General features: G+C 35.6%; 1 non-coding gene across 1 annotated transcript; it reads left to right on the plus strand.

Annotated features, from left to right (window-relative positions):
- The first annotated feature begins 3,288 nt into the window (after positions 1–3,288).
- LOC141571985 (U1 spliceosomal RNA) lies at positions 3,289–3,452 on the plus strand. The gene has a single exon (XR_012497019.1). It is a non-coding gene; the product is annotated as a U1 spliceosomal RNA (small nuclear RNA).
- Positions 3,453–14,825: the final 11,373 nt, after the last annotated feature.

The raw sequence follows: 14,825 nt of genomic DNA on the forward strand, positions 1-14,825 counted from the left end.
GGTTTATATGTGGCTGGATCATGCCACGCATCTCAGCTCATTATAGCTGGAGCCTGGTTTAGGACCTGAAAGGTAGTCTTCTTGGTTTATAGGAAAGATTTTTATCCATAATAATAGATAGATACCCTTTCCTTTGGATGCTATATTGGCTATTGTGATGCTACTATGAACTGTAGTAGTCATCTTATGACCATGAAGGGCAAGACTAAAGCTGAGTCAATATACCACGTATGGTCAAAAAGGAAAATCAAAAGAGCCTCTATCCTTGATGATACTATTGAACTCTTGGAAAAACAATGGAACTCCCTTACTCCAGAATATTGATGTACTGTAAGAAAACAAAGCCTCAACAATGAAGCTCCTTAAATTAGGTCCATTATCCTTTGTCCACAAAGGTGTCCTAACTGGTACAACTATGTGACTCTAGAAGAAAACACTTTCAGCTCAAATCCAGTGTTTCCACTGCTGTATTCCAGGCAGTGCAATGATGTACAGCACAGAGGACAGTGTAAGGAAAAGCTAAACTCCCAGTTGTAGTATTACCTTTTCATGGTTAAAGTCAGGGTTTGGATTGATAAAAATTAGAATTTTTTTCACTGATATGTGGACTTTTAAGGATTAAGTAAGGCCTTAGAGTTGGAATACCTGACACACCAGGGCATTTCTAATAATTTCCCTACCACGTGAACCCCTCCCTCCATCTTCCTCCTATGGCCGTTAGGATGATCTTTCCAATTATGAGACATATCCAGGAACTAGAGTTGAAGTTTGTCACTGACCTTAGCATCACTATGCAAAACCATACTCAGGAGTAGAAATGCACCCAGGATGAGTTGTGCCAGTTGTCAGAGTACGGACAGGAGGTAGAAGAGTTGAAGTAGTCTGTGATTTAAGGATACTGTGTCTAGGAGACAAGAGCACCTACTTGGTGTAAGCTGCGGTGGTTGCTGCTTCTTTCTCTTTATTTTTGGATCCACCAGGAATGTACATTAAAGCACAGTCACAGATAGCATGCGAGAGTTTTAACAGATTGCTATTTTAACTGATGTACAATTATACTAAGCCCATCTTATGTTGTCATGGGAATAGTTAGTAAAAAGCATTGTCATTGTATTGGTGGGGGCAATAAGTCTGCTAAACAAAGATGGAGCTTGGAAAAATTGTAGATGAACTAGGGAACTTTTGGTTTACTTCTTTTTATTTCCTAATGAATATCATTGAGAAAATGTGATATCTCTAGAACTCTTAGAAATTATAGCCCATGTTATTCCATGAGGTATAGAGCCAAGGTCGGCTGAGGAAATAGCTAAAGGCAAAGGAAAGAGAATAAAAGTCCAATACTAAAAATGGCTTTGTGGTAAGTTATATAAATCAAGTATTATCTAAAAACTTAGAAAGTATATGAATGTCACTAGAGAAAGTATATTGTGATATTAGAAATCAGCTTCAAAAATGATTGCAAGATCTCACATTTGGTTCCAGAAATAAGTCATAGTTTTGGTTGCTACTCAGTTGGGAATGTAATAGATGTATTTTTGGTTGAAGATAAACTAGCTATATTGTAAAAAATTGATTATTCCTTGGAAGTGTAGAGGTAGAAAGAAAGATACTGAGTCTAGCAACTAAGGTCTTTAATGTAGAAGGCAAATTAAATATTTGCCAATTACACTGCTCCATTTTTAGGAAAAACTTCAAAATGGAACTCGTCTGTTCAAGTTATTATGATTCTTTTCATATACATGTTAAGTGAATCCAAGTCCATTGTCCTAGGCAAAAGTGATTTAAAGGGGATCATAGCAGGAAGGAAATTTGATTCAACACAATTTCTCTATATCACTTGGTTTCATATCATACAAGCTCTGTTCTCCCAACAGCATGATGGCTAGGAGTTGATCATGCATTCCTTCACGACACAGCACTTCCCTGATTTGCCTCCTACATCAGTGGTAGCTCTTGTCTCTTCAACCTCTTATTGTTGAAGAATCAATGGTTCAGTTCTGCTTTTTAAAAGTATAGTTGGTGTACAATATTATATTAGTTTCAGGTGCACAATAGAGTGACTTAACATTGTGTATCTCACAATGTAATCACCTTATTATGTCTAGCAATTATGTGTCATCGTACAAACTTATCACCGTATTCTGTTCTTTGATCCTTCCTCTCCCTTTGAGAATATCATTCAGTGTCGTAGCTATAAGACTTTACACCCAGATATTTGCATAACTAACTCCTTCGCCTCTTTCAAGTCATTGTGCAAATGTCATTTTCTTAATAAGAGTTATCCTGACCACTCTACTTAAATAGTGCATTCCATCAGCCCCAGCACCCCCAATCCCACTTACCTTGCTCTATTTTTCACTTTTTTCCTATGGCTCATATTCCTTTATAACACACTAAATGTTACAAATACATTTTATTTGTTACATATTCTCCATCTCCCTCCTCAGTTAGAATGTAAACTTCATAAGGCATGATATTTGTCCCGTTTAATTTCACTGATTTATTTCAATAGGCCAGACCAGCACCTTGCACGTGAAGATACTCAGTATTTGTTTAGTAAACAGGCTAATTAATAAAGAGCCTGGAATTCAAAAGAAAAAGACAGTGCCTTGCTAATAGTAAAATCCCTGTCAAAGATTCTAACTTCTAGGACAGGGTCACATGCTCATGTCTGATCTAATCAAAAGCCAGGGATATTGGCCAGGCCTGGATCACATGACCATTCTGGCATTGGGGTGACAAGATCCATTATAACCAAATCAAGTACCTGGAATTGTGTTACTATGGAAGAAGGGAAGAATGATGCCCCGAAGAAGGGGGTGGGCAACCAAAGACCTGTATAAACTATAAATGTTAACAATCTCTAAGGTGGCTTGAATGAAATTTTTCTCCATTACGGCACTCCATATTGGCTCATGAAAAACTGATCCAATTAAATGATATCTCTTGAAAGAAAAAGTGATAGATGAACACAGGAAATGAAGGTTTCTGTTGGTAACCGAAATATCTCTGAGTTATTTATTAATTATCCATGGCTCTTGTTAAATACACTAGTCTCAGAAATGAGTCAATAATAATTATTACCATGGATGGTCTCAGACTGAAAATGATTGCACATCCTATGTGTTTGGATGACTTTTTTCACTTGAAAGGATGATTAGGAGTTTCATATAGAAACATACAAAAAAAGTATGGCTTTACTGCATTACGTATGTGTGTTGGTAATATACACCAAATACTGGCAGTAAACCAAGTGTGTCCCTTCAAAACTTAAAAAAAGATGTCCTCTTACTTACCTGGCAGGGGAGATACCATGATCACGAAGGTGGTTTTCCCAGGGCGAGGCTTATCCGTTGCACTCCGGATGTGCTGACCCCTACGATTTCCCCAAATGTGGGAAACTCGACGCATAATTTGTGGTAGTGAGGGACTGCTGTTCGCGCTCTCCCCTAAAAAAATAAAAATAAAAAAGACGTCCTCAAAGTATTCTCCAATTATGGTAAATAGAGTTTAAAATGACTGCTGATCTTTGTGCATTCCTGCCTTATCACACCAATATCTCCCATAATGTTTTAAAGTTAAAGAGGTTTATTAAAGTACTCTTGGCAATGATCTTGCCATGGGAGTTGAAGAAATGTGAACACTGCATGTGTTTATATATTGCCAGTACTGGGATAAAAAAGCTGAAGTCATTACTGACTGCAGATCTCTAAACTTTATCTCATTAAGTTAGATGAATCAGTGAGATAATAAGAAATAGTTCCTAGCTTACAAGGAGTAAGACTTAAAAATAAATAGACCAATTGAAAAGAAGATTTAAAAAAAACTGATATTTCAATGATTATCTCACCATGGGATAAAGAGATCCTGAGAAAGTGAATGATGCATATGGATGGAGTACACTCTTGAATAAAGTCAGTGGATAAATATTGTCCTCTCTAACAGCTGCCTCCCTATTTTCTTTCAGTTTTGCTGAATTTTGCTTTGTTATTCAAGATACAGCAATTGAACAAATTAAAAAATAGATCCCCAGTCTATTAAATTAGTGTTAATTTGAATGAGCCAAGTAGGATTAAACTTCCTATTCTAAAATATCAGCCTAAGAGGAGATGGGCCAGGGAGGACCAGCCCCCGATGTTGATATCAGAAGTGGGATGAAAAGATTAAACCAGGGGCCAGCAAACTTTTTCTGTAAAGAGCAAGAGAGTAAGTATTTCAGAATTTGCAGGCCATCCAATTTCTGCCTCAGTTACCTAACTCTGTGTAGTGGGAAATCAGCCACGGATGCGATATAAATGAATGGGTATGGATGTTTCAATAAAACACTACTTATGGGTTTCACATTATAAAATATTGTTATTCTTTTGATATCTTTCAAACCATGTAAACATTTTAGAAACATTTTTAGCTCACAAGCAATAAGAAAGTAGGCAGCAGGCTGAAAGTGTTCCACAGACTCTAGATTGCCAGCCCCTGGATTAAACCATGGATGGTCTCAGACTGAAAATGATTGCACATCCTATGTGTTTGGATGACTTTCTTCACTGGAAAGGATGATTAGGAGTTTCATATAGACACAATTATTTGTCCAAAATGAGTCACTGGTTTCCTTGTCCTACCCAGTTGTGTCCTTTCCAAAGAAAAATGTTGTGTAAGCAAGATGGGAAATTAGGGGAAACAGGTAGTTGGGGCTACTCTTGCTACTCATCCCCTCCATCCATAATACAGTCTTTGTGTGGAATCTAGGTATCTGAGTGCGTATTTTGATGAGTGTATGGGAGCCTTTAATCCTCAGGCTTACTCAGAACACAGAAAAGTTGGTAAGAGCCCATTTCTGATTATTAGTATGATTAAATCATGTAATTCTTTGCTTTTAAATACAGTAAACATGTTATACATAAAAACTGAACAAAAAATGTAAACAGTGGCTATCTTTGACTATTGGGATTTTGGTTCTGTTTCTTTTTGTTTGTTTGTTTTTCGTTTTTGCTTATCTTCATTTTTATTTTTTTATGCAATCAATCTATATTGCCTAGTAATAAAGAACACATTAAATTTTACAAAAAATAATCAACCAGGTTTGTTATATTCCTAATATACCACTTTTTTCCCCAAAAAAGTTAGACATTTTTCACCCATTTCTTACAAAGTGATGTTTTTGGCTTGAAAAAGGAAGAAGCACCCTTTGGAGAAAAGCAAAGCAAACTGCATTTTATTTTGACTTGTAAATGCAATCTGCACAAGTTAATTTCTCTCTATCTTAGTCTACATTGAAATTGATCTCAGCAAAAGGCAAAAATGTAGTCTATTAAATTTTTTCAGAGGTATTGTTTCAGGTATTTAATATCCTTTTCTTAAGTGTCAAATATGTGCAAAGTAGTTATCTAGGCATCATGAAAGAGATAAGGATAAATAAGACACGGCCTCTGTTGTGAAGGGTCTTTTCAGTGTTATGAATCATGACTGATTAATTAGGTAGCTCAAGAGAGTTTCACAGTGTTATTGTTTCTGAGCTGTGGAAAGTGAAACTACATGTAATTTCCTTCTCTTTAGAGAAGCAATCAATGACTGACAATTTTTATTTTCTCCATTGAATGAGAATTTTTGTTTTTAACTTTATTTAGTTATTTATTTATATGGGCAATAAATATCAATGTTTGGAGTACAAAGCTGCATTTGGTGCTGTCTAATGTTTATAAACACTTTTCAGAAAAATAAGAGCAATAAGTATAGAGATATACTTGACATTAACAGTAAGCTTCATTGCATTAAATGGTAAACTGGCTCTGGAAGGTGTATTTTACCTTTCAATTTATTTGGTGTAACCTCTTTATTTTGCTAGATAAAATCTTGAGGCCCTGGGTGCTTTAACAGTTAACTTTAGGTTAGTGAGATAGAATGAGAACAAATATGTCAATTAAGAATATGTACTGTGAGTGATTATTAGAATGATAGGATTCCAGATTTTTTAAAATTTAATTTTATTATTTTTATTCCTCTAATAAATATATATATATATATATTTAAAAATGCACTGTATATATAAACCAGACTTACAGTTTCAAAAGTGTAGATTCAACATATCTTTCCCTTTCTCCTTTAAAATATTATCTCAAAGCATCAAAGAGAACAAAGAACATAAACATGAATTCTGAATTTAAATGAAATTAAGAGATTTCTATAACCCTCTTATCACAATGTATAATGATTTAAGGCAGATGGGGAAAGATACATGATTTATCAATGGCCCTGCAGTTGCTGGGCTTAATGAGAAGCAGGGAAATCCACTCCAGGAAACCACAGAAAGCCTCAGGAAGTAGATGTAACAGGTAATACAGAATGTGAGAGTGTGTAGGGAGCTAACTATGGCGGTATTGCTATGCTTCCAGGCTTTCACCACCCTAAACAAGCAAAGATCACTATCCCTCCTTAACCTCCCCCACATAGAAATCTTGATATAAACAGGCAAGCACACAGGAGGGCAAAGAGCAAAGATGTACTTGGCTAGGTAAAGATGTGCATATGGGACAGTGAAAACCTCCTTCTGTCTTTCCTAAACAAGCTTTAAAACTTTCTGTGATGATACTGGAGGATCACTCTCTAGAAAATCAAGCAAAAGAATAAGGATTTGTAGATATTTACATGGGAAAGTTAGAGAAAAGCCAGGTGTTCACCCTGTCACCTTCCAGGGAAGCCTCATCCACTGACACAGAGCTACTGACTAACTTTGGTGTCTCATTCTTCAGTGTAAGCAACAGCATTTAACCAGGCAATTGAGGAAATTCCCCAACATCAGAGACAGCTACAAAATAAGTAAACAAAGCAAGTTCTTGGAATAAATGTAGGTCTAAGTAACTATAATCAATGTCTTTGAGAAGTCAGAGAAAAATATTGCAGCCGTGAGGAAAAATACAGTATAAAAAAGAAACAACTACAAAAGAAAAACTGTGAAAACTACAAATATGATATCCAAAATAAGGATTTGAGTATAGGCAATGGAAGATAAAATCAAGTAAACAAAAAAGTAGAACAAAAAAATAAGAAAATAGAACAAAAGCAAAAGAGAAAGTTCTGAACAGAAGAAGCCCTATTATGGCTCCTGACTGCCAGCTCAAAGGATAAAAAGAATCTCCAAGTAGTTCTTGATCTGAGGAAAGAGGAGCTATTTTATCTCCCTATATCTAACGCTGCCTCCTTTTCTCACTAGATGTACTGAGAACTTTCATTTTGTTCACTCTGGCATGCATGAATTATGTAAGACAATCATAAAACCCGACAGTAGATTTTCTGCAAATCTACCATATTCAGGAGTTACTCTCGGATATCAATAATCATATATTTAGAACTTCCCCAAGAATAATTATAAAGAACCTGCTTAATAAATGCATATTTATAGAGGCCTCTCAAAGGATAATAATTTCCTTTGTTCAAAGGTGTTCACCAAATAAGACTTTTGCAACTTCAACAATTTTAATATTGAATCCCAATCAGGCAACTATCTATATTAAATACAAGCAACCAACTGTCTATAATGTGGAGGATTTTCTGTAAACTAGAATTGAGTATTTTTTTTAAAACAAACCTAATTCAATAAACACAAGGTAACAAATTTTGGTTTATACTCGAATTAAGGTGCTAAGAAAATGTAATATTTTTAATGTATATGTAAACAACTCTTCCAAGCCCCACACATTGAGTAGTAAATATATAAATATATATTACAATGTTAGTCATTAATTCAACCCAGTCTACAACTTAGTTAATACTAATAATTTACAAGGTAGCTTTTTTATAATGCTTAGCCATTTTAATTACTAAGATTTATCGAGTTTTTCACCCCACATCATTGTCCCTGGAACCTCCAAAGGTTGGCTCCTGAGAAAAACAGTGTAGTGTTTACAACTTTATGGAGGAGGGGAGCAGTAACAGTTCTATGGGCTTGTATATTCTGGCTCGGCATCACATTGTTTTCTTTTAAAGATGGCCTCGCCAAGGTATAGTGCATTCCATGTGGTAATCTTATAATACAATGTGACATTGACTGTACCTCTACCAAGAGGTTGTCCCTCTTCTTGAATTAGAATGGGCCTTTGAAATTGTCTCAACCAGTAGAATGGTTATGATACCATGTGACTTCCACAGCTAGTTGCTAGATCATAAAGACAAGGGGGTTTCTTTCTGGTTCTCACTGTCTCCGTCTTTCCATCTCTCTTTCTCTCTTGATGCTCTTCCACAGAACCTAACCACCATGTTAACCATCCATCATTTTATAAGCAAAATCAGGGCACTTACAAAGATCACATATAGGTGTTCAAAATGACAGTCCAACTATACCTTTAGCTCACAACTAACGTCAATTGCTAGGCGTTAGTTGTGAGCTAAAGGTATAGTTGGACTGCATAGTTGGACATAAAGAAGCCTTCAGAAGATGTCAGCCTTCAAGTCTTCCAACTGAGGCTCCAGAAAATCCAGACAATTGTGCCTCTGTGCCTCGTCTGAATTCCTAACCCTCAGGAACACTGAAGGATAGATGATTGTTGTTAAACCATAGAGTGTAATTTGTGATGTAGCAATAGAAAAAAACTGCATCCTCTCTTACCGTGTGAGCTTCTCTGAATAACATATGTGGTGAAGTGTGTGGGTTATCCAGAACACTGTTCAGATTTCAAACTTCCTCAGCCACACTTGGGCTCCTGTGGATACTGTTGATACCTTTTGGAGTTCTGGGAGTTCTGGCTGTGATTTCCATTTAGCCCTGACCTTAGTGAAAATCTCTGATATATTTTTCTAAGTACTTTATGTACTTTCTTTTTCGTATTGATCCTTAAAATACACGAGACGTTGCTATGACAGGTATTATTAATTCAAGTTTAAAGATGATGAAATAAGTTGATAGAAATTACTGCATTATTTCAGAGACTCTAGTAGTAAGTGACATTGTAGGAAATTGATCCAGATCTTCTGACCTTGTATTAGTACTTCCTCATCTGCTGATAACTTGATATGCCAATTAAAATACTGTATAGGGAAGTAGTAAAGACACTACCACTTGCCTTCATTTGTTTCATATATACAATTGTTGCAGAATCCAAGACCGGAAAGAACCCAAGGGGCACTCAGAGAGTTAGGAGAGTCAGCTTTATTTTGCTGGCAGGCTCATCGGGATCCTTCCCAAAAGACTGAGCCCCTAGCAAGGTTTTGAGCAAGTTTTCATGGGTTGGGGACTTCCTTGTGTTGGGGAAGGGGTAGGTGTTGTCTGGTGATTGGCTCGGGGTGTGGCTTGGAGAGTGTTATGCGGAAGTGGGCTGGGGCTTAGGCTGGGGACTTCTCTCTCCACCTGGGCCACCATCTTAGGTCAGTTCCACGTGGCAGGGAACCATTTTAAGGTCAGTTTCCCCATCACAATTCTTACTTTAAAAAAAATAAAAATCAATTAATCTCTACCAATGAGCATTTTACAGCATAAGTGGTAAGAGAAAAAAAGCCTTAAAAATGTGCCTAGCTTTGGACCCGCCCGGAATTGGTACTTATAGGAGTTTATTTGAAAAATAATAATAAATGCATGAAAATATAGCTATAAGAACGTTTTGGGGCTATAACATTAAAATTTGAATATTAGTTTGATAGTTAAATTATGATCCAATTCAGTCTTTATGCAGAAATGGAAAATTATTGACAAATATTTTTGATAAACATTAATATATAAAATTGAAGGTGTTATAAAACATTATATACTGTACTATACCAATCTTTTTATATGCCTATATATGTCTGCATACCCAAAGTCTTGAGGTTTGTGTACTAACATATTAGCAAATGTTTTATCTGATGTTCAGATTTGGGTGTCCAAACTTAGTGCATATCTCTGCTGTCTTTACTACTGATCCTGACATTACCATAAAATAAAATGAGAAACAAATTATAATGGGTAAATCTAATGCTTTTTTTTTTGGTTAAAAATATGCCATGAGTCCTAGCCTACTCTATATCATGTATCATAGTTGTATTTGAAGTTGCATTTTTACTCCATTTCCTTAGAGCTAGAGTAAACATTCTCCCTGAGCTCAACTGCTGTGTGACTTTTTCTAATTCCTTGCTTTATCACTTCAAATGAGACATGTCCCAGAGCCTCAAATAGTAGATCACAAACGAATATAATGAAAGTTATTTTTAAAGTCTATCTTTTATTTTAAATATGGAATTTAAGGATGAGTCAAACGATTTTAAAGATTTTGACCTCTCACCACATAACTCCCAATAATAGATGTAACTGCTCTGCCCAGTTTTTCAAATGCAGTGTCTTTTCTTCTTCATAATATACACATGATTTAAAAGGTCTTTCTGGCCAAATTTTCACTTGAAAATAATTCTATTTTTATTTTGGAGGGGACAACATGAGGCTTCTTTTGGATTTTAGCTTTCTTTTCTAAACTCTCACCACCCCACTCTATCACTTTCACTCCTAGTTATCTTTTGTACTTATGTGTGTGCCTTTTAAATCAGGCTCATCGGTCACAAATATTCCTATTTGTCTGGTATGTTTTTTCCACTCAGACCATTTTTCTTTCTTTTCTTTTTATCTTTTTGATAGTCTCTTATCTTGACTATTTTCCCTCTTGCAACCTCAGTTTATGGGCTCATACTTAATTTCTCAGGAATTTTAGGAATTTGTGTCTAAAGTCAGGCTTAGGTTTAGAATTTGTATAGAGCAATATTAAGCAAATAAAGAAAAATAAACAGAAGTGGATCATTTCAAGGAGAGGGCAAAGATTCAGCTGAAGTAAATGTCCTTAATTGCCTAAGAGCCATAGGTGATATTTTCCTAATTGGTTTAGCTCATATGTTAATGAGCGGGAACAGCAACAGAGTGACACCTAAGAAGGAAAACAATCAGAGGCTTTGGATTCCTGGGAGTAGCTTGATGCTTGAATAGTTTAAGGTTTTCAGGAGAAAATGCAAATTAGAATGGTTTGACAGCTGATTCAGGTGACGGTGTCAAGTGGGATGTTCTGGAATATCAAAGCTTGCAGCATGCTAGAACTTACCCAAATACAAAGTCTTCTGTGTATGGGAAAAAAACAAGGAAATATTTGCAAAAAATGCCAAATTAATTCAAGTCATCAGTCTGTACCTGGGTGATTTATACCTTTTAATCAAACTATATTTTTTACATAATCTAGTGATTGTTGTTAAATATATTATTTATGCAACTGAGTGATGGTGATTTAACTGTGATTTCCAACTCAGCACAACACCTGTTGATCGAAAGCTAAGTTTATTAGCCATATTTCCATCAAGGAGAAAAACCACCTTAACAGATTCTTAGAAGTTTCTCAAGAGTGGGAGTCAAGGAGAACAGTTATAAGGTATTAAGGGCTTGGCTAGCAAATTTAAAGGTCAGTTTACAAGGCAAGAACTTCTCAGGATTTAGCAGATTTTATCACATAATAGCTTTGCACTTATGGCCACAAGGAGGCAAGCGCTTGAAGTCAGTTTTGATGATTAAACCGTTACATTTGATAAGTAAGCAATTTTAGTTACTTCACAGACTTATCATCCAAGAGCAAATATTCCCTGGAGAAAGTAGCTAAATAATTTGGGCTTAACCTTGCCATTCTTGAGCATAGGGATAGGAAAGCATGGCCTGGTCTCAATAAAATGTAACATGGGTTGGGGTGGGGGGGGTGGGGGTTGGATTATGTTGGTTTAAATTTTCACTTCCATTCTTGAGGAGGAGAAATGGTCTACACCAGTAGTTATCAAGCTGGGACTCATCTATGAAACTCTAAAATATGAGTGTAAAGCCCATTCCTCTGAAGATTATAATTCAGTAAGTCTGGGTAAGGCTTATATATGCTTAACAATCTTCTTAATTTTGTTGAACTGCTGGAGTTGAGAACATCCTGAGACAGCAGATACCTTAGGCATGGCCTGATGTCTTCATCCCTTTGTGCTGTGATAAGAGACTACCATAGACGGGGTGGTTTATAAACAACAGAAATTTATAGATCACAATTATAGAGGCTGTAGAATCCAAGGTCAAGGCACCAGCAGATTTGGTGTCTGGTGAGAGTCCATTTCCTCGTTCATAGGTGGCCAAATTTTTGCTGTGTCTTTCCATGGCACAAGGGATAAAGAAGCTTTCTGGGATTTCACAAAGGCACTGATCCTATTCATGAGGACTCCACTTTCATGATCTAATCACCACCCCAAAACCCCACCTCTAAATATCATCACATGGGGCATTAGCATTTTACATAGGAATTTGGGGGGGGCACATTCAGTCTGTAGTACCTGGTATCAGCTAAGTCACTTGCTGACACGGAGACAAAAAAATCTCTATGGGCTGTGCTGCCATGGGCAAGTGCATTAAATGATGACATATATAAAGTTGAAGAAAGATACATTTGCAAGTAATAAAACATGTACTCAGCACTTACCGCAAGAGGTATTTCAGTGCCAGTAATGTACACCATTACTGGCATTCCTTTTTCTAAATATTATTTTCAGTAAGAGTGAAGATAATGATGATAGGTGGGTGCTTTCTATAATTTATTTTTCAGTAAGCATTATGGAACTGTTATTAATACAAACATTCCTGATCAACTCTCATTTTGCTCTTTGGTAATATTTACCCACTCCTAGCATTATTTTTATCAATTTCTGGAATAATAATTGAGTTTTTCTTCTTTTAGAATCTGATTTTATTCCCTCGTACTTGAAGATCACCTGCAAAAAAGAAATAAACTCTAGATTTTCAGAAAAGATGCATGTACTGTGGTTAAATGTTCGTTATGTGATTACATATATATGTACTTAAAAATCTATTAAAGTTAAGTAACTCAGTTTAATGCCTAAAGTTCTCATCAACGAATGGTTCCTATTTTTTTCTTTGTAATATTTTCTAGTCTTAACTTGCTGCTTATAGAAATCATTTTATATCTGCTCACAAACCTTACCCAGATTGTAAAATATTACAGTCTCGGAAGGTATAGTTCTTTCAAATCTACAGAGCACTGAGATTTCATTCTATGGATGAGAGTTGCTAAGGGCCCATTCATTTCCAATTAATTAGTAAGCATCTAACATATCTACTGGGGGGTGGGGGAAGCTTAAGGCAATTTAGAAACTGTCTGCCAGAGAACTTGGTGGTTAGAAAAAGACAATCACAGAGTTTTCATTCAGACCAGAGGCTTCATGCTGCTGCATAATTCTTGTCTCTTTCTGTTTTGCCAAGAGGAGAGGGAAAGAAACAAGGACATCAGAAGATACACAGTGGGGATGCTTCATATTCAGCAATCTAATTGAGAATGCTAAAAAGACAACTTCTTGCCTGCTCTCTTATTAAGTTGGTACCTATCAGTTCTTTCCCTAAAGAGTAAAGAAAGAAAGGAAGCTACCTTTAAAAAGTTGAAAAGAGGCTCTGGAGACATGGAAAATTCAGGGACAGAAAATATTATGAAGAAGAATGAATTTTAAAAGGCAATACACTTAAACATGAAAAGAAACAAGAACGTGTGGTTAAAATATGAGTAAAACTTACAGAGTAGTTCTGAGGTATAGATATTTTTACAAACCATACTTAAGTTATGTTTTCTGTTTAAAATGAGTAATTGTTCTAGTTTATAAATGTCTAGCTGTTGTCATAAAAACAAACACGCACACACACACACAAAAAGCTACCTTTGCTAAAGGCAAAAGAATTAGTCACTAATGCTTCTGCCATCTTGGCTGCTTAGCCATATTTGAACAAATGGCATCCTATCCTTATTCTAAATGGCACCTCATTGTTCTTTGTGTCCCCTACACTGTTATAGTGCTTTACATTTAACAGAGGCTCAATATATGTATTTCAATATATGTATGCACATTTATAAACTGTATACAGTGACACATACAGATCTTAAACATATACTTCAGTAAGTTCTGACTGATGTATATACTCATGTAACCAACTCTAGTGAAGACAGAACAATTCCATCCCTTTTTGTTCTCTTCTAGTCAATCCTCACTACCCCTAAGCAACAACCACTGTTCTGATTTCTATGGCCATAGATTAATTTTGCCTGCTTTTGAATGCCATCTAAATGGAGTTTTTAGTGTTTGGAGCTTTTTCACTCAGTAGGTTTTTGAGCTGTATTCAAGTCATTACTTTTATTAAGTCATTGTATTTTGTTGCTGAGTAGTGTTGTGTGATTATTCCATAGTTTGTTTCTTCATTCTCTGTTGATGGACATTAGTTTCTCCATTCTTTCCAGTTTGGGATTATTTTAAAAAAAACTGCTATAAATATTTTTTTTTTTTTTTTTTTTTTTGTGACCACATACTTTCACTTCCCTTTGGTAAATACCTATGATTGGACATGCTTGGTGGTAGGATAGGTTTAGGGTTAACTTTAGAAGAAACTTCCAAAAAGTTTTCTAAAGAGGGGGTAGTACTTTATATTCCCACTAGCAATGCCAGAGTCCCAGGTTTCCACATCGTTGCCATTTGTTGTTGTTATTATCATTAGTATTATTAAGTTTTGTCCATTCTAGAGAGTATGAAATAATGTTTCACTGTGGTTTTATTAGGCATACCAATGATGACAAAGCTATTAAACACCTTTTTATGTGCTTGGGTGGCCATTTGGAAAATACTGTTTTGTTAAGCGTCTTTTTAAATCCTTTGATTGGTTTTAATTAAGTTGTTTGTCTTCTTGTCACTGAGTTTTAAAACTTTCTTATATATACAGAAAACCAATTTTTTGTCAAAAGTATGTATTTAGAATATTTTCCCCGTTATGTGTCTTGCCTTTTTATTTCTTAATGTTACTTTTTAATTAG

This window comes from Rhinolophus sinicus, linkage group LG05 (genome assembly GCF_036562045.2).
Source record: "Rhinolophus sinicus isolate RSC01 linkage group LG05, ASM3656204v1, whole genome shotgun sequence".
Lineage (NCBI taxonomy): Eukaryota > Metazoa > Chordata > Mammalia > Chiroptera > Rhinolophidae > Rhinolophus > Rhinolophus sinicus.